At 48.8% G+C, this 18,454-nt stretch overlaps 1 protein-coding gene and 1 pseudogene across 1 annotated transcript in view; one reads left to right on the top strand and one right to left on the bottom strand.

The window, feature by feature from the left end:
- The window catches only part of LOC136660346 (calmodulin-binding transcription activator 1-like), a 627,764-nt gene that overhangs the window by 302,002 nt on the left and 307,308 nt on the right, over window positions 1-18,454 (bottom strand). The gene's annotated exons all lie outside the window — the stretch shown is intronic.
- On the top strand, window positions 12,020-12,136 carry LOC136660712 (5S ribosomal RNA; annotated as a pseudogene).

Below are 18,454 nucleotides of genomic sequence, written 5' to 3'. Positions count from 1 at the left end.
AAGTCCATCCCAGCCTTGAACTGTTCGAGTCCCTGAGGACATCACTGCTTTGCTACCTGGGTAAAGAGCCACTTTGTCAGGGAATGGCTCTCTCTTGTATACAGCAATTGTCCCTCTTCCTACCAGTGCAGAGTCTTTTCCAGTGGCCATCTGCTGCTGGCCCTCCTTGCTTTAGACTGCGAGTCCCTCTGCAGAGATCTGTTTTTGTTTTAATTTATTCTGCTATGTTATTTGCTTTGGAAGCTTTTTCTGTGGCAAAGCTACTTATTTATTTAAAAGATTTATTTCCTGCTTTCTCTAAAGCTCAATGCACAAAGATTCTAAATAAATGAAACAACAATAAAAGTGCAGGTTCAGGAGCTCACACAGACCTCTGCTGCTTCCTCCCAGTCTCTCTCACAGGGTCTATCTCATCCTTGAGGCTTTCTGGGCTCCTCTTAGAGAGGCGGTACACAGAACAGGCAGAGCTCTGCAGAAAGTGGTGAGTTGTTCTTTGCAGCCCAGCCCCAGTTTCTGAACAGATAATAATGGGAATCCGAGCAGGAAACACGAGACTCAGCAGGGGTGGAAGCACTTCCAGAGAAGGTCCAGTGGGCCTGCACTGCATCCAGTGCAAGTTTGGGGCCAAAAGCAGTGCAGCCCAAGGCAAGGGGAAGCCTCCCCTTACCCCTCCTGTCGTGCTGCAGCAGCCCCAATGGGTTTCCCCAATGGGAAAACAGTGGTTTTCAAATTGGGGCATCACGACACCCCAGCCTGAAGGCCCTGGGCCTCTGCCCCCTTAAGTGCGGGGGCAGCGAAGAGGCAGGGAGGAGGCAGCGACACGATCCCCAGGATCGCGTTGCTAACAGGGCTGCAGGGACTGGGATGCACTCCCCAATCCCTGCAGCAGCCATCCTGGGGTGGGGGGAGCCCTGTGCAAGTGTCTACAGGGCTCCCCAAGCTTCTAAAAGTGAAAGTGGAGTGACTGCGCTCCACTTCCGCAAAACCGGAAGTGGAGTGCAATTGCTCCACTTTCACTTTTGACGACCTGGGGAGCCATGCAGACAATTGCCCAGGGCTCCCCACGCCCCAGGACGGCTGCTGCAGGGATTGGGGAGTGCATCCCAGTCCCTGCAGCCCCGTTAGCAACGCGATCCTGGGGATCGTGTTGTTGCCTCCCCCTCCCCCAAGACTTACTGTGGTTCAAACTCTCCAGGAGTTTGAAAACCACTGGTCTGCTTGGATTTGCGTCACCTGATGAGGTGGTGCAGATCCGAGCAGCCCGGGGCCGTGTTGTGCTGCCTGGAAACAGGGTCAGAATCTGGCATAACCACCAGATCCTGGCCCTGCCTCTGCTCCCTGCCTGTCCGCCCCCAGGCTGCCTCATCCCACAAGCACTTGCTCATGCTGTCCGGTCTACATACAGGGGTCTGTTCTGTGTGCCTCCCCTTCAGAGTGAAGGGGTGGTGCGCATAGGATAGGGGCCTTTTCAATCATGGCACCATCATTACGGAAACCCTCCAGTGGGAGCCCAGCCTGGGCTCACCTTTCAGCAAGTGGTAATGGAGGCTTGGCAGTTTTGGGTGCTGGATATTTCAGAGGTTTTTCTGTCCTGTCTTTCTGTGCTGCACACGCTGGATAGGGACCTTGTTTAAAGGACTTTGTTCTGTGAGGTCTTGTTGCACTGTTTGATACCTCACTGTTTTAACTCCCTCAGTAATCTTCCTCAGGGGTGTCCTTTGGGACCACACGTGCCAGAGATTACACACAGCATAATAAAGGAATCAAACTGAATATTAACACTGAACTTTCCTCTGGTTCCCCTCTGCACCTGAAGAATGCCTGAGGATCAGCCTACCTTCTCGCACTGGTAAACTTCCACAGGTCCCCCCATGTGCTGATGGGAAGCACAAGAGAAGCTGCAACCACTGGGGGGCCCAATGCAGGGCCGTGACCAAGGCCTCTGGAAACCTGGCACCGGCACTACCCCCTTGCTGCCTCCTCTTCCTGTTTGTCAGATTCAGACCACAATCATCCTGGAGCCTGGGCCAGAGAGTCTTGCACATGGCACACTGACACCATGTAGGCCGATGGCATCATGTGCTGCCACTGTAGAACTTGCCCCCAGACTTTCCAAGCCTCCAGGTAATGTCCTGCTCTGTCCCTTCTCTCCAATTTGCTTTGTCTGCCCTCATCGCAAGAATGCAAGCAGTACACCAGACCACGTCATGTATTGTGAAGCTCCTGACAGCTTCCCTGTAAGGAGGAAGGGAGAACACAAAGAGCAAATCTTCAGGTTTCTTGACAAAACAGGTTTCCAGACCCAGAAGCCATCCGTGGATTATCTCCCATCAACAGATTGTGTCATCTGCCTTGAACTTTCTCCATAAAGTTGATCTCCAAGGAAATTCCACAGAAAAGACTGTATTTGCATACAAATAATGCAGGCACCTTGGCTCAACGATCTCCGACACTCTTTCTCTCGATACCGAGCTAAACAAACGCATCGGTAAAGCAGCTACCACGTTTTCCAGACTCACAAAGAGAGTCTGGTCCAACAAGAAGCTGACGGAACATACCAAGATCCAGGTCTACAGAGCTTGCGTCCTGAGTACACTTCTGTACTGCAGCGAGTCATGGACTCTTCACTCACAACAGGAGAGGAAACTGAATGCTTTCCACATGCGCTGCCTCCGACGTATTCTCGGCATCACCTGGCAGGACAAAGTTTCAAACAACACAGTCCTGGAACGTGCTGGAATCCCTAGCATGTATGCACTACTGAAACAGAGACGCCTGCGTTGGCTCGGTCATGTCGTGAGAATGGATGATGGCCGGATCCCAAAGGATCTCCTCTATGGAGAACTCGTGCAAGGAAAGCGCCCTACAGGTAGACCACAGCTGCGATACAAGGACATCTGCAAGAGGGATCTGAAGGCCTTAGGAGTTGACCTCAACAAGTGGGAAACCCTGGCCTCTGAGCGGCCCGCTTGGTGGCAGGCTGTGCAGCATGGCCTTTCCCAGTTTGAAGAGACACTTGGCCAACAGTCTGAGGCTAAGAGGCAAAGAAGGAAGGCCCATAGCCAGGGAGACAGGCCAGGGACAGACTGCACTTGCTCCCAGTGTGGAAGGGATTGTCACTCCCGAATCGGCCTTTTCAGCCACACTAGACGCTGTTCCAGAACCACCTTTCAGAGCGCGATACCATAGTCTTTTGAGACTGAAGGTTGCCAACTAACAATGCAGGCATGTCAAAACATACCTGCATTGGTGGGATTTGGGATTCTTAGCTGGATTGCAACATTCAATGTCTTCCTTGCATTCCAGAACAGCTCTCCCACCATTTAGTCACCAGCAAAGGCACAATCCAAAGCAGGGCATGACAGCACCATTCACCTTCACCAGGGCAGCAGAGGAGAGTTGCCCTATTCTTCAGCTACACATCCTGGCATCACCCCTTCTGGAATCAAAATTTGTTCAGTCTCTCTATTTAGGACATGGGTGAGGTAGTAGAGGGGATGCTAATCAAATAAGAAGATGGCACCAAACACCCTGGCCTGAGGACAGGAACAAAGACCATCTTGGTGGGATGGAGAACTGGACAAACTCCAACCAAATGAACGTCAATAGGATAAGTGCAAATAATTGGAAAGGATAAAGTGCGCAGTTTGGGAAGGAAACGTTGGAAGCACAGATATAGAATTGGGGACACATGCCTTGGTAGGCACCTGTTCCCTGGGGCAAGTAGCAACCCCTTCCAGGCAATGAGGAGAGAAGCCTTGGCAACCCAGAGGAAGTAGATGGCTTCTCTACCTGCTACATCCATGATTCAGGCTGCAGGGGAGGGCTCCAGCTGTCCTCCTGCTTGTGGGTTTCCCATTGGTAGATCACCAAGGGAAGACACAGGGTTTTCAGTGTCCTGATCCAGCAACAGGGCTTTTTTCATCTGCCCTCTTTTCTTTTGGGTCATCTGTGTGCTGTAAATGGCTAACTCAGTGACACTTGTTCCAAGGCTCCCTCTGACCAGGAAGTGCTTTGAATTAACAGTGTGGGTTGGTACTGTCTTGCTCCCTGAACCCAGCTCCATGGAAGCAATGAACCTCCATGAAGCTGGGCACCACCAGGGGAGGGGCTGTCAGCTCAGTGCGGCATGATATTGATCCAGTTTAACAGATTCTCAAGGAAGCTGCTACAAACCATTCCCGCCAACAGTCAGAATGAGAGAGACACAGGCCAGCTCCCCCCTACCCCGGATCACTCAGCCTTTCCAATTACATCACCAGCACAGCAACCTCCCCAAGGAGAGTTAATCTTTGAAGATAATCATCCTCCACAATGGATTTCAAATCACAGTAATAAAAAGAAGTGGAGGGGAAAGGGTTCTGAATGATAAAAGGTGAATTTCAATTAAGGATCCATGGCACATTTCGTTCCAGACCACAATAACGACACACGTGGATGCCGAAAGCCCAAATCTCCTGCGATTTCCTCTTTGAAAGGGGCTGGTTCCTTAAAAAGCCAAGTTCGACAACAGGCGTCCTCCAGGGCATCAAGGGAGCAGCATTATGTCTCAAATGTAATTCCAAGGCACAGATCTGAGCATATTGACATTATAAAAACCGGGTAGCAATGGGAAATAATATTTTCACAAAGGCTGCAAACAGAAACACAAGACCTCAGGGCAGTTTTCTACACGCTGACAAATAACAGAAAATGATGGGTTCCCATTGTGTTGGAATGAGATAAGATCCTGAGGCTGTGAAGGGGTGTGGGAAAGAGAGAGAGGCCCCCAGTGGGCCTCTGCTGATCTGGGCACATGGGGGGGGGTGTAGAAATGTAACTCACAAAGCCACCACACTGTGGCTCCAATGATGCATCAAGATGATCCTCTGTTCCATTCAGTCACTGTGCCAGGTCACAGTCATCCCTGGATGAGTGCCAGATCACGTGATGACTTCTCTGGGCATGTGGAGATCAACCACCACAAATAGAACTATCTCATTGCCTAGAAAACCTCTGGGAAGGTGGTTTACATGTTCCATAAGATGAGCCCTGCTGGATCATCCAGTCAACTGCTGGATCATCCCTGCCAGGGGCCCATCCAGTCCAACTTCCTGTACCTCACATTGGCCCACCAGATGCCTTTGGGAGTCCACAAGGCAATAAGATCCCTGTATTCTGTTGCTACTCCCTTACATCTGGCCTGCTTGCATCTGGGAGGCATTCATAGATGGGCTAAAACCCATGGGTTGCATACAGTCATCTTGAATTGTGGCCTATGACAATTTGTCCATCAATCTGTCCAATCTCCTTTAAAGGCATCTAGGCTAAGTGCCATCGCAACATCCTGTGTCAAAGAGTTCCACAGATTAATTACAAAATTAATTCAGTTGTGGATTACCAAGCAAGGAGGAACAGTGTGTACACAATAAGCCCAGAGTTAACTTCCCAGCCACCACTACTAGGAGGGCTTGGGGACAGCTTTACACACAGTTAAATGTGACCCCCTCTCCAGGCACCTGGGGCAACTTGCAGTGAGCTTAGAAGCAAAGCCTGCAGAAAACAGCTGTAAGCATTCTTGAAGGGAGCTGAAAGCAGCTGTGCAACATGAAGAAGGGGTCAAAATGAAATGAAATTTAATATCTACATGAAACAGCTGGGAGAGGTCATCCGGGGGTTTGGAGTGAGGTGTCATCAATATGCTGATGACACCCAGCTCTATCTCTCCTTTCCTCCAGACTCCAGGGTGGCGGTTGAGGGCCTGGAGCGCTGTCTGGAAGCAGTGAGGATCTGGATGGGGGCTAACAAGCTGAAATTAAATCCGGATAAGACAGAGGCTCTCCTGGTTCGGAAATCCTCGATGCAGGTGCTGGATTATCGACTTGCTCTGAATGGGGTTGCACTCCCTCTGAAGGAGCAGGTTCGCAGCTTGGGGGTCCTCCTGGACTCGCAGCTGCTCCTGGATTCCCAGGTGGCGGCTGTGGCTAGGGGGGCCTTTGCTCAGCTTTGGCTGGTGCGCCAGCTGCGACCGTACTTGGATCGTGCAGACCTGGCCACGGTGATCCATGCCACGGTGACATCAAGGTTAGATTACTGTAACGTGCTCTATGTGGGGCTGCCCCTGAAGACGGTTCGGAAACTACAATTAGTACAGAATGCGGCGGCCCGTGTGGTCACCGGAGCTAGGCGGTTTGACTCTGTCAGCCCGCTTCTCCGGGGGCTACATTGGCTGCCAATTCGTTTCCGGGCCCAATTCAAGGTGCTGGTTTTGACCTTTAAAGCCCTATACTGCTCTGGGCCAGGATATCTTAGAGACCGCCTACTCCCGTACAATCCGGCTCGCCCTCTCAGGTCATCAGAGAAGGCCTTTTTGCAAGTGCCGCCACCCAAGGAGGTCCGGGGGGCGGCTGCAAGAAACAGGGCCTTCTCGGTAGTGGCACCAACATTATGGAACTCCCTTCCCCTTGACTTGAGAATGGCTCCCTCTCCTGAGAGTTTTCGGAGAGGCCTGAAAACACTGTTGTTTAAACAAGCCTTCTGATTTCTGGCCTTTTTAACATTTTTATACATCTTTTAGTTTTTTTTTTTTACAGGCTTGATTCCTCGGTGACTTGCTCTTTTATGCTGTCTTTTAATCTGACTACTGTTTTTATGGCCCTGTAATGTGTTTTTAAATGTTTTTATCTGTTATGGATTAATGTTTTTAAAATTTGTTTTTTTTAATATGTTGTTAGCTGCCCTGGGTCCCGTTAGGGAGAAGGGCGGGATAAAAATAAAGTTTTATTATTATTATTTTATTAAAGACAAAATGGCAGCGGGGCAGCAGCTCATACACAGCCTGGAGGAGATCAGGTGGATGGTTCATCACCTGATGACTGACAGGCGAGAGCTGGAATATAAAGTCATCCAAACATTTCCAGAGACAGAATGGGAGAAACCAGGTGACGGGAAGGCGGAGACAGTGCATGTCAATGCTGCACTGCTTCACCATTTATGCCCCAAACACTCACTCTCCAATGGGGGAGAGGAAGGGGTCCTGTATGGCTCTTGGCCACATCCAACCCAGTAAACGGCTTGGAGGTGGGATAGGAGTAACTGGTTTGGAGATGAGCTGGGAGTCCATGCACTCAGGATGGAGAGGGTTGCTAAGTGAGCAGAGGCACAGGAAGGCGGGAGTGGCTGGAAGACCCCTCACAATGCAAACATGTAGAGCACAACAGCAGCAGCAGCAGCAGCAGCAACAACAACAGCTATCACAGGTGGTCTGGGCAGGAGGTCTGGTCTAGAGGGTAGAGCCTCCGTTTGCCTGAAGATAACATCTGAAGGTCGCCAGTTTGAGGCCACCGGCACCGTGAACGGCGAGACCTTGAAGCAGCTGACAAGCCTAGCCGAGTTATGCTGAGTTATTCCACCTGCTCTTTGGCCGCTGTCAGCCTGTGTGGGAGGAAAATGGAGGCCAGAATGTGTTACCAGATCATAAAAGACTCATCTGAAAAGTTGTGGTTCTTGGTTTTATTGGGATTTAGTATTGCCTGCCTATGTAAACCGCCTTGAATTAAAGTCTGAGGAGAAATCTGATGACCAAGAAAGGCGGTACATAAATACCTGTATTATTATTATTATTATTATTATTATTATTATTATTATTATTACCACAACACCTTTAATTGGGAGGGGGGAATAAGAGGCACACATTCTGCACCAACTGTGAGGCCTCCGCAGGCCTTAATTTTAAAACTCATTCACGGCAAGAGGCAATCGCCACCCAGAAGGCTCTGTTGCAGCTCCCTTGCTGATCAGTTCCATGCAGCCAACAAACAAATCCATATGGACAGGCAGAGGAGTCCCATAACAATAACGACCTGTACCTTTGCGAGCAAAATACTAATGAATCAGGACCCAAGCTGATAGAAATCTGCTCACTCTGTGTCAAGTCTGTTCAGATACTTTATGTGTTTTTGCAGAGTGGCAAAATGAAAGCTCTGTGTGTGTGTGTGTGTGTGTGAGAGAGAGAGAGAGAGAGAGAGAGACAGACAGACAGACAGACAGACAGACAGACAGGATGTGTCAAATGATAGTTACTCTTCACATTCCCTTTCAAAAGTCCAGCTTGGCAGGTTCATGACGAAGGCATCAGAATTTGCAAGACATCTGCTAGCAGGAGGCAAACGAGGCACCTCCTTCTGCTTGATCCAAAAGAAACCAGACAATTACAAGACAGAAGGAAAAACTCACCACTGATACCTGCTGCCTGGATAAAGGCCTTGCACAGGCCACTGCACAGGTGAGAGAATGTCCAGCACACTTGAGGAGGGGCCACCATCACAGGCAATGAGTGCGCAAAGCATGTCCTATGCCGGGGGCTATCAGTTTGAGATCCTGCTGTGTGTCATGGTGGCTGGAATGACCTCTGGGTCACTCTTACCCAGTCCCCATCCCATTGCTCCTTAACCCGCTGCTGCTCCATCCCTTGTGGAGTGAAGCAAATGATTTTTCCACATATTGCCACCCTCTGGCAAATGCCACCTGCTGTTGCGTAACAATTTGGGCTGGAGGTGGATGGACCAGCCCACTGCAAAAGGGCAACCAGATTATGAACCCACAGATCCATCACAGCTTAAATTTTCATGCGTTCATCAAAGAAGGGCAGTGACACTGGCAAACCTACTCTGATGCCAACTGGCTGAAGGTTTCTTTGAGCCACAACCAAGAAGACTGTCCTTATAACGCTCAGTTTTAACGACCAACATTTTAGGAAATTTCTGCTTTGAAGAGCAAAGCACAAGCATCACATTACAGAAGCCTGGAGAAAGCAGGCCGGCCTCCTCAGAACCTATCCATGACCTTAAATTATTTATCCGGCATTCCCTATTAACTTTCTAAAATGCGGAACAAAGTGTCGACTCAGTCGCTAAAGTAACAAGAGGAACAAACAGAATAATTAAGAACAGACTGGGAAGGAATCCAACTGGAAAGAGGAGTTCTATGAAAGACTAGAACTATTCAATTGTAAAAATCCCTGCTGGGGTTTAGAACAGCCTGCCTATGTAAACCGCCTTGGATTAAAGTCCGAGGAGAAATCCGATGACCAAAGAAAGGGGGTATATAAATACCTGTATAAATAAATAAATAAATAACTCTCTCCCTCTCCCGCCCCCACTCCACATATCAGGCATAAGCCTCTCCCTCCTCTTCAGATGAGATTAGAAAGGATCAATCAAGGGTCTCATGATTGTTGAGAGCACAAAGAGCCTCATCACATGTACCATCTCATGGAAATCTTCACCACCACCCTGTAAGGTAATAAAGTATTATCCCCATTTTGCAGACAGGGAGGACTGAGGCTGAGAGGGAGCGGCAAAGTTCCACTTCACAGAACACAGAGCTGATTTATCAAACTTACCACCACAGGATGTGGCGATGGCTACCAGATTTTAAAGGGGATTCAGCAAATTCATGGAGAAGGACGTGGCCGCTAGGCCCAGGTAAGTATGTGGAACCTCTGTGCTCAGTGGGGGATGCCAGTATCTGGGGAGCAGGGGTAGAGGGATTACAGCCTTCATACTCTGCTTGAGGAGTAGGGTCAGGGTGCTGATCTAGATGTAGGCTGTAAAACACATGCTAACATACACACATGGGGACATCTCTTTCATGTGCTGAAACCCTGCAGGGTGGCCAACAGCACAGCTCAATGGTTCTACAAGAAAGGACAAGGGAGGCAAGGGTGAAGCTGGGGGAGAATTTTATAAATGAGGCAAGACACCACTTGACCTTCCCCTCATCTAACAGAGCTCATTTTGTGTTTTTAACATGTGCCTTCAACCAAATCCCCCCCCTTTGTCTACATAGTCTACATGGCCAAACTACCCACCCACACACCCCCTTGTAGGGCCCTCTTGCTTGGAGGCTCCCATGTGATGAATGTCTAGGACTCTCCCCGCTCAGGAGACCAGATCCCTATCTGTAGAAAAATAAGCCTGGCCTTCCCTCTGCCCTTTTTGCTAGCAGCTGATAAAAGTCTGACGAGAGCTCTTCTGCTCACGTAGATAAGGGGTCTCCCATTCTCTCTCCAGTATCACCTGCCAGGGACATAATTACTTGGAGCAGTTTTATAGTCTGTGTAGACAAGGGAAGGCAGCTGACTCTCTGCCATGGCACTCCACTCAGATTGGGTGGGAGGGGAGAAAGGAGGGACCAGGGGCTAAAAAGGGAAGGCCAGCTAGGATGGTCAGTTGTTCAAATTCAATGGCAAGTCCTCTAGCTTTCTGAAGTCCCTAATTTAAAACAGGAGTCATAAGCTCCTGGGTTATATCACCCTCTCGCACAACCAAGAAATGGAAACTGAGGAGGGGGCTACTCTGAAAGAAGCCGTCTTGATTCTCAGTGGAGTCTGAGACGCAAAGGAGGGAAGATTTTGACCTTCTACTCCAGAAAGCAAAATTATGCAAGCTTCCTCCCCTGCCCCTGCTGTACAAACATCTACTTGTGATAAGAACATAAGAACAGCCCCACTGGATCAGGCCATAGGCCCATCTAGTCCAGCTTCCTGTATCTCACAGCGGCCCACCAAATGCCCCAGGGAGCACACCAGATAACAATAGACCTCATCCTGCTGCCCTCCCTTGCATTGGCATTCTGACATAGCCCATTTCTAAAATCAGAAGGTTGCACATACACATCATGGCTTGTAACCCGAAATGGATTTTTCCTCCAGAAACTTGTCCAATCCCCTTTTAAAGGCATCCAGGCCAGATGCCGTCACCACATCCTGTGGCAAGGAGTTCCACAGACCAACCACACGCCGAGTAAAGAAATATTTTATTTTGTCTGTCCTAACTCTCCCAACACTCAATTTTAGTGGATGTCCCCTGGTTCTGGTGTTATGTGAGAGTGTAAAGAGCATCTCTCTATCCACTCTGTCCATCCTCTGCATAATTTTGTATGTCTCAATCATGTTCCCCCTCAGGCGCCTCTTTTCTAGGCTGAAGAGGCCCAAACGTTGTAGCCTTTCCTCATAAGGAAGGTGCCCCAGACCAGTAATCATCTTAGTTACTCTCCTTCGCACCTCTTCCATTTCCACTATGTCTTTTTTGAGATGCAGTGACCAGAACTGGACACAATACTCCAGGTGTGGCCTAACCATCGATTTGTATAACGGCATCATAATATTAGCTGTTTTGTTCTCAATACCTTTTCTAAAGATCCCAAGCATAGAATTGGCCTTCTTCACTGCTGCCGCACATTGGGTTGACACTTTCATCGACCTGTCCACTACCACCCCAAGATCTCTCTCCTGATCTGTCACAGACAGCTCAGAACCCATCAGCCTATATGTAAAGTTTTGATTTTTTGCCCCAGTGTGCATGACTTTTACACTTATCTTCAAGCCCACTTTGCTCTTTGAACTGGCCCTATCCCACATCCTCCTGCATAAGACCTTTTCAAGGGTGTTTTTCAATGAGTGTCATCAGTCCTCTTGCAGACAGGTGCACCTTTCGGGAGAGAGGATCAGCACATGTCCTACAAGTGACTGTTCCAGACAGGGGAGTTGCCATCCCCCCCTCCACTGATAGCTAGATAATTGCAAAGGCCACCATCTCAAGGCTCTAATGCAGCCCCAGCCTGGAAAACTAAATGGCAGCCCAGGATTCTGCATGACCAGAATGGGACTGCATGCTCTACTAGCGTGAGATAGCTATAAAAGATGCACATAGCGAACACCTTATTATCCTCATGTGCAAGAATACACATTCAGCCACAGATCCGCTGAGCCACTCATGTTTGAAGGGATCTCACAGCATATCCCTCCAGAGATGGCTGTGGGGAAGTGGGGCTGCTTCTCCACAAAAAGCAAAATCAAGACCCACACTGCCCACATACAACATTAGCATATCAGCTTGACTCCTCCTAATTGGTGGTGTGGATTTTCAAAGCATGTGACTCTTCACCTTGCAGTGCGAAGTGGCACAGTTCAAGAAAGACTGAACTGAGAGATATTTTGGTTCACAAGGAAACAAAGAAAAAAAGATATATTTTTAAAACCGGTAACTGTTACCCTGCACATGCCCAATCTCGTCTGATCTTGGAAGCTAAGCAGGGTCAGGCCTGGTTAGTACTTGGATGGGAGACCGCCTGGGAATACCGGGTGCTGTAGGCTTATACCATAGACTTTCGAGACTGAAGGTTGCCAACCAAAATGCCAACAAGAGCAGGGAATTCACACTTCCAAAATGCGGGCAAAGTTCAAGTGAGGAGCAATTGGGATGCATCCTTAGCAGAGGCCTGCCCTCCAAATGGCTGCTTGGGGTCACTGTCCAAGCCTTCTCTCCTTCTCTCTCCAGCAAGGGGAGAAGCAGCCATTTTCTGCTCTTGAGAGTAAGAGTTCTTTATTACCCAAGGAAACAGAGGATGTCCAATAGAGAGGGGGGAATACATCACTGTTCCCAGCTAAATGGAGTAGTGCAGATCTGCTAAGAAACCCTGCCTTTTATCAACAGTGCAAATAATGAAGATTCCATGCACTGAGGACAATGAAATGAGCCGCTGCGCTGTTGATGGGGTATTTGTACAACTCCATGAGTTATGTTGCAAAATTCGGCTCCATTAAAGATGCAGCATTAAAAAACAGAGAGAGAGAGAGAGAGAGAGAGAGAGAGAGAGAGAGCGAGAGAGAGAGAGAGAGAGAGAGAGCCATGCCACAAAGAATGAAGGCTGAACTCTGATTTGGATTTGGAAAACTTGGATTTGGAAAGCTCTCGCCCCCATATGCAGGCTAAAGCAGCACACATATCCCAGCCCTCAAGTCTTCTTCAAATAAAGGATTTCAATACAGGTGCACTGAACCTCTTTCCATACAGAAAGCAATGCTAGCATAGCCCTGTTTGTAAAAGGAAAAAGGAAAATAGCAGTAGTTCCACACAGTTTGGGTTACGGGGAGGGAAAAAAAAACCACCACAAAACACATGGGAACATTCTCTCCTCAAACTACATCACTTTTGGCTTCTTCCAACATTCCTGCACCTGAGCAGGAAACGTCTGGGGAAGGTTTCAGGAGATGAAGATTGACTCACCCCCAAGGGATTTTGCTGGCCTTGGAGAAATTATTTGGGCTTTCTTGAAAAAGGCCATTGAAATTCAGTTTAGTTGAAGTTTCTGGAGCAACTTCCAGTGCAGCCAGGGCTAGGCACTGGGGAACACAGGGGTCGAGTGCAATAAGAAATCCTCCAAGAAGAAACCAGGCATAGTAATTATGCTGGATCCAGTCCTTGGTCTTAGCCAGGACTCCCAAAGACTCTGAATGCAGGCATAGGTGGCCCATCAGGTAGAGACAGGAAGCAGCTGGGAGGGTGGATAGGAAATGAATGTCTGTCCTCTTTGGCCTTGTGTGTCCCCTGGAGGGCTTCTCCTTCTCCATGGCACCTCAGTTCTCAAGAGGAAAGGCACTCTCACCTGCTGCATTTTTGCCCTCATCAGAATTTGGAGGCTCTACTTTTGGATGGTGGAAGCTGTGGGTAATGGTTGTGCAGACACACCCAGAGACAGTGTCCTGTGTGGAAGCAGAGGTTGCAGAAGTCCCAGTAGATGACAACTTCTGCCAGAGACCCCTCAATTTTCAGCTGTGTGTAGTTCACAAGAAAAAGTTTAGAAGAGGCTTAGGGGGACCACAGGCGTCTCTCTCTCTCACACAGAGAGAGAGAGAGAGAGAGAGAGAGAGAGAGAGAGAGAGAGAGAGAGGGAGAGGGAGAGGGAGAGGGAGAGGGAGAGAGAGAGCTATGTTTCACTAGCTACATGATCTAAAACCAAAAATTAAACCAGCACCAACCACTGCTGAGTCTCTTTGGGCCAGAACTGCAAACTAGGCTTTGTTTCCTTTGAGAAAGCTTGGAGCCACGCATGCCTTCAGCAGACACTTTTCGGAAGCTGCTGTAAGAGACGGCAGCTGGAAATTTCCCTACTGCATTTAGTTAAAAAATAAATTTTGTTGTTTTTCAGTCATCTGAGCCAATGTAAGAACATGGCAGGAATAAGAGCCAGCTGGCAATCAAGTTCCTCTCCCTAACTTGGTAATATTTTAACAACACTTGTCAATAAATAACTATTTGCGAAACGTGAAGTATTTAAAAGCTCCCTCTCCCCACTTGAATTCCACCTTCCCTGGAAATGGATCCGCTTACTCTGCTTCTTTATATGCAATTTTTAAAACACATATTTAAACCCCTTGGGTCCCAATGCACCTTATTATGTTTCAAGCCTTGGAATGGTAGCGGGAGGAAGTGTTCTGCTCAATAAAGCTTACAGCACACTGGATGTTTGATAGGCTCGCTTCTATTTTCTACCCCACAAAACACTTTTTCTAAATGCCATTAAAATTTAGCATGCGCCATAATAGCCAAGCTGCATTTATGCCATGCTTAAGTCAATTGCCTTTGCGGGGTTTTATCCACCCCCCCAACATGCAGCAGATGAAATAAACTTGTGATTTGGTCTTAAAGAGAGAATGTGGAAACTGCGTCACTTGGGAAGCTACACTATCAAACCAATCACTGGAGTTGCCCAAAATGGGGAGGGGGGAGTTGAAGAGTCCAGGGACTGCCAGAGCCATGCTGGAGAATGCAGACTGTCTGGTTGCCCCCACTTTGAGAGTGGATACCCCTGGATCTCAGAAATGTGGCCCCATGTGGGGAACTGGGAACACTTTCAGGGTGACATGCCCATTCACCTGTTACTGGAAGGAAAAAGAGCAACCGTAGCCTGTGCAGATTGGGGGTTTGCCTGGGCAACATTGACCCACACTAGCTCCTTTCCTGTTCTCCTGGCTACCAACCCTGGCTTGTGACTTCTGGTCCCTAGTACTAACCTGACATGAAGGCTGCCTGTGGCTCAGCTCTGAACCTGCAGCCAAGATGGCCACAGCCGGGAGCGAGAGGCAGCAAGCAACAATGGTCAGTTCTGTTGACAAGGCCAGGGAAGGAGGTCAGGCTTCTCTCTTGTCAACACCCTGCCCAATTCAGAAGCCCTCCCGTTGCCTGCCAATCGCAGGGACTGACGTTGCACAGCCCCAGATTATCTCTTGTACCTGCAGAGACACAACACAGGATGGAAAGCTATAAGGAAGGGCTTCTGAGGACTGAGAACAGACAGCGCTGGGCAGCTTACCAGGTGAGATCCAGCCTGAAACCACAACAGGGACCTGAATGCCTGTTTCAAACATAAATTTCTGTTTCAATCAGAAATTTAGCCTATGGAGAACTCCTCCAAGGATCCGTTTTCTATAGCTGCCCACTACTGCACACCAGCTTGGGCATTTGGTAACTGGCAACACTCCCCAGACTTCAGCATGCCCAGGCTGCATTTCTGTGACAGGAGATACAGGGTACCTGCAACAGAATCTGCATAACATGGATAATCACAGCAGCCAAAATGTACACATGTGTACACAGCTAGTGGCCTGGTGGGTGCTGGATATAACACAGAAACAACAATGGGCTCAGAAAGGGCGATAAAGAGAGGGGAGATGCCAGGGGTTTGCCAACAACAGCAGCAGTGGGGCAATTTTTTGAGGGGTGTGTGTGTGCCAAGAACATTTCCCAAAGCACAGAACTTGCAGAAGAGCAAGGCCAATGCTTTCACCTGTTGGCTTCCACCCTGAACTGCACGGACGGAGCTGCTGACAAAATGTATGAGGCAGAAGAAGTTCCAAGGTGTTATACTGACTTGAGGAAGAGCCAAGGACTCTATTCCGTCCACACGTTTTGGGATACGGTGAAGGATGAATTGTGTCCTACAGCATATTGATAAGCTTGCACTCACCTTCCTCTCCAGCATACAGCTTTGGCGATACTGTGTTCTGTGAACACTCACACCCCTCTGCTAAAGGAAGTGGGGCACCTGCAGAAGTCCCAGCTCCCTTGCCGTTCAGAAGCAGATTGCAGAGCTGTGGAAGGCTGGAAGGTCTGGGGTGGGCTAGTCAGCCCTGGGTGTTTTTCGAAAGTAAAGCAAGAGCACCTCCTGTCTCAGAGTTTCTTAACAATTAAGTTCTAAGACTGCAAGCAGCACCCCAATTGATCAGACCAAAAGCCTGTGGAAGTTGACAAGTAGCGTTACTCCACAATAACCTGCATGCTGAAGCATACTGCTCCTGAAAACAGAGGCTCTACATAGCCATCTTGGCCAACAGCTAACCCTTCTGTAGAGCCATTCAAATGCGTGGCCAGCAACACATCTTTTTGCAGCCAATGCCATGCATAGTCAAAACATCCATCCAGCAGAGAACTTTTTTCTGCCCATCCTGGAGCTGCTCCTCATTTGTGCAAATGGACTGGAATATTATGTAGCATCAAAACTGTAGTACTATGAGAAGGGGGGGGGGAATCACCACCACTCCCTGAATATATTTATAAACAGGTATCCAACTTCTTTGTTTTCTAAACTGAAACACCCCAAGTCATCCCTCTGTGCAGGAAAGGTATCCACGCCCTGATCACTTGGGTTGCGAGTTTGTTAGCTTTACAAGATGCGTTTCAAGATTGGGCAACCAGCACTGCTGGGTTGGCAATGTGCTGATCCTCACACAGATGGTGCATCCAGGGGGTCTGCACAAGGCCTGCACATTCTTTTTTTTGGGGGGGGGAAGGACACAGAATGTCCACTGAAATCTACAAGCCAAAGACCTTTGCCCAGCAGCCTGCGCACGGAGCGGACGTTGTTTCCAGATGCTCTAACGGGATCCAGCAGGAGGAGAGTTATGAGGAACATAACGAGTCCACCAGAATTACCGGGTGATGCCAAGTTGGTTTTTTGCCTCTTTATGTATCAAGGGAGCTCACGGGCAGGCTCTTTTTCCTCTCACCTGGGGCTCTGCTCTTTACAGCAAATTGGACCTTTCTTTCAGAAAGAAATAATTACTCTCCGAGGAACGGGGAGCTGGTCATGAATGCTGATATGACAAACAATGTCACCTTGCCACTCAAAGGAGAGCTACGGTGTGGAGCTTGGGTGCTGGCCAAGAGCGGGCTGGTTTCTTTCTCATAATGGAGGTCACCTCTCTATAGAATTTGTTGACAGCTTCCAAAATGACACAGGAGAAAGCCCCTGTCAGCACTTTTTCCTCCCTTAAAGAGGGAAAGATTGCCGAGGGAGGACAGGAGTGATGGGGGCAGGGAAGAGAGAGGCTGGCAAAGGTTACATTTTGCATAAATTGAAAGAGGGCCGATGCGCAGCTGGGGTCGAGATGGAGCTATGGATAGGGACGATCAGAGCTCTGAACTGAGGATGCAGCCCATTACCAACGCTGATATGTAAATATCTATCTGACAAAACTGCAAGAGGGTTAACGTGGTAGCAGCGTGCCTGCTTCCACCTCCGGTGGGAACCCTCTTGGGTTTCAGGTGAAGCACTGGAAGACAAGGTGACAGATACAGAAATGCAGGAAACAGAGAAGGGGCTCTTGGAGGGGATACCTGCATCATTTTCCAAAGAATTCATAGCATAAGCATCATCTCCCATGCTTAAACAGGGAGGGTTAGGGAGGTGGTCTCCAAATTGGAGATCACTGCATGCCTGATAAGGCTTCCTTGGCACAAACGATGCAAACGATTCCGCCAGGGAGTCACTGTTCTTGGCCGCTGATCTCCCCTGAACTGCGCCCCGGCCAGCCATGTCTGCACGGAAATCTGGATGCAGTGAGTTCTGGGGTCACAGAACCCAGGAGTAGCTGGCCAGAGTGCAGTTTTGGGGAGATCGGTGGCCAAGAAAAGCAGCTCCCCACAGAACAGTAAATGCCGTTCACATGAGGGAGGGATTCGATCTGGCCCACCAGCCAGAGTCTGGAGAGCCCTGTGTTCGGGTGTCCAATCTCTACATCCAGAAACCCTTTCCTACTCCTAGTGTGACCCAGCACCAGATGGGCTTTTCCCCTACTGGAAAACTTCCCAGGTTTGAATGCTCACAGTCTTTTCAATGGAAGAGCTGGGCAACACAGGCAACATACTATTTGTTGTAGCAACAAACAAACCCTCTCGCCTCCAATCGTAATTGGGATGCATGTTGCAAGTGCCTCTGAATGCTTAAAAAAGCCCAACATTTTAAAGTTGCAAGGAAGGCAGCAACTTTTCCTGACCAAAGCTAAAAGGCTCTTCTTCACTCCTGCCTGCTCACCTTGCTTGCCAGAAGGCAGTGGCCATGGAACACATAAGGCTCTCGCCTTGGCGACCTCCAGATGCCTTGGTTTAAACTGGAATGAGAGGTGGAATGAACTGTAATTAGAGACCCACCTCTCTTGCCCTTCACAAACACAGGCAGCAGACAACATTTCCCAAGCTGACTGCTTGCTCAAGAGCAGGGGATTGATCTATGCACACATTCCAAATTCAAAATTGCAGTCAATTTCAGAAAGAGGAAAGTTTCAGAAAGAAAGGGGTTAAGGAGGTCATTAACTTCTGAACAAGCACCAACAAAGGCTACAGTACTTGGATAT

Source organism: Tiliqua scincoides, chromosome 9, assembly GCF_035046505.1.
Source record: "Tiliqua scincoides isolate rTilSci1 chromosome 9, rTilSci1.hap2, whole genome shotgun sequence".
Lineage (NCBI taxonomy): Eukaryota > Metazoa > Chordata > Lepidosauria > Squamata > Scincidae > Tiliqua > Tiliqua scincoides.
This window is presented reverse-complemented; position numbering and strand designations above follow the sequence as displayed.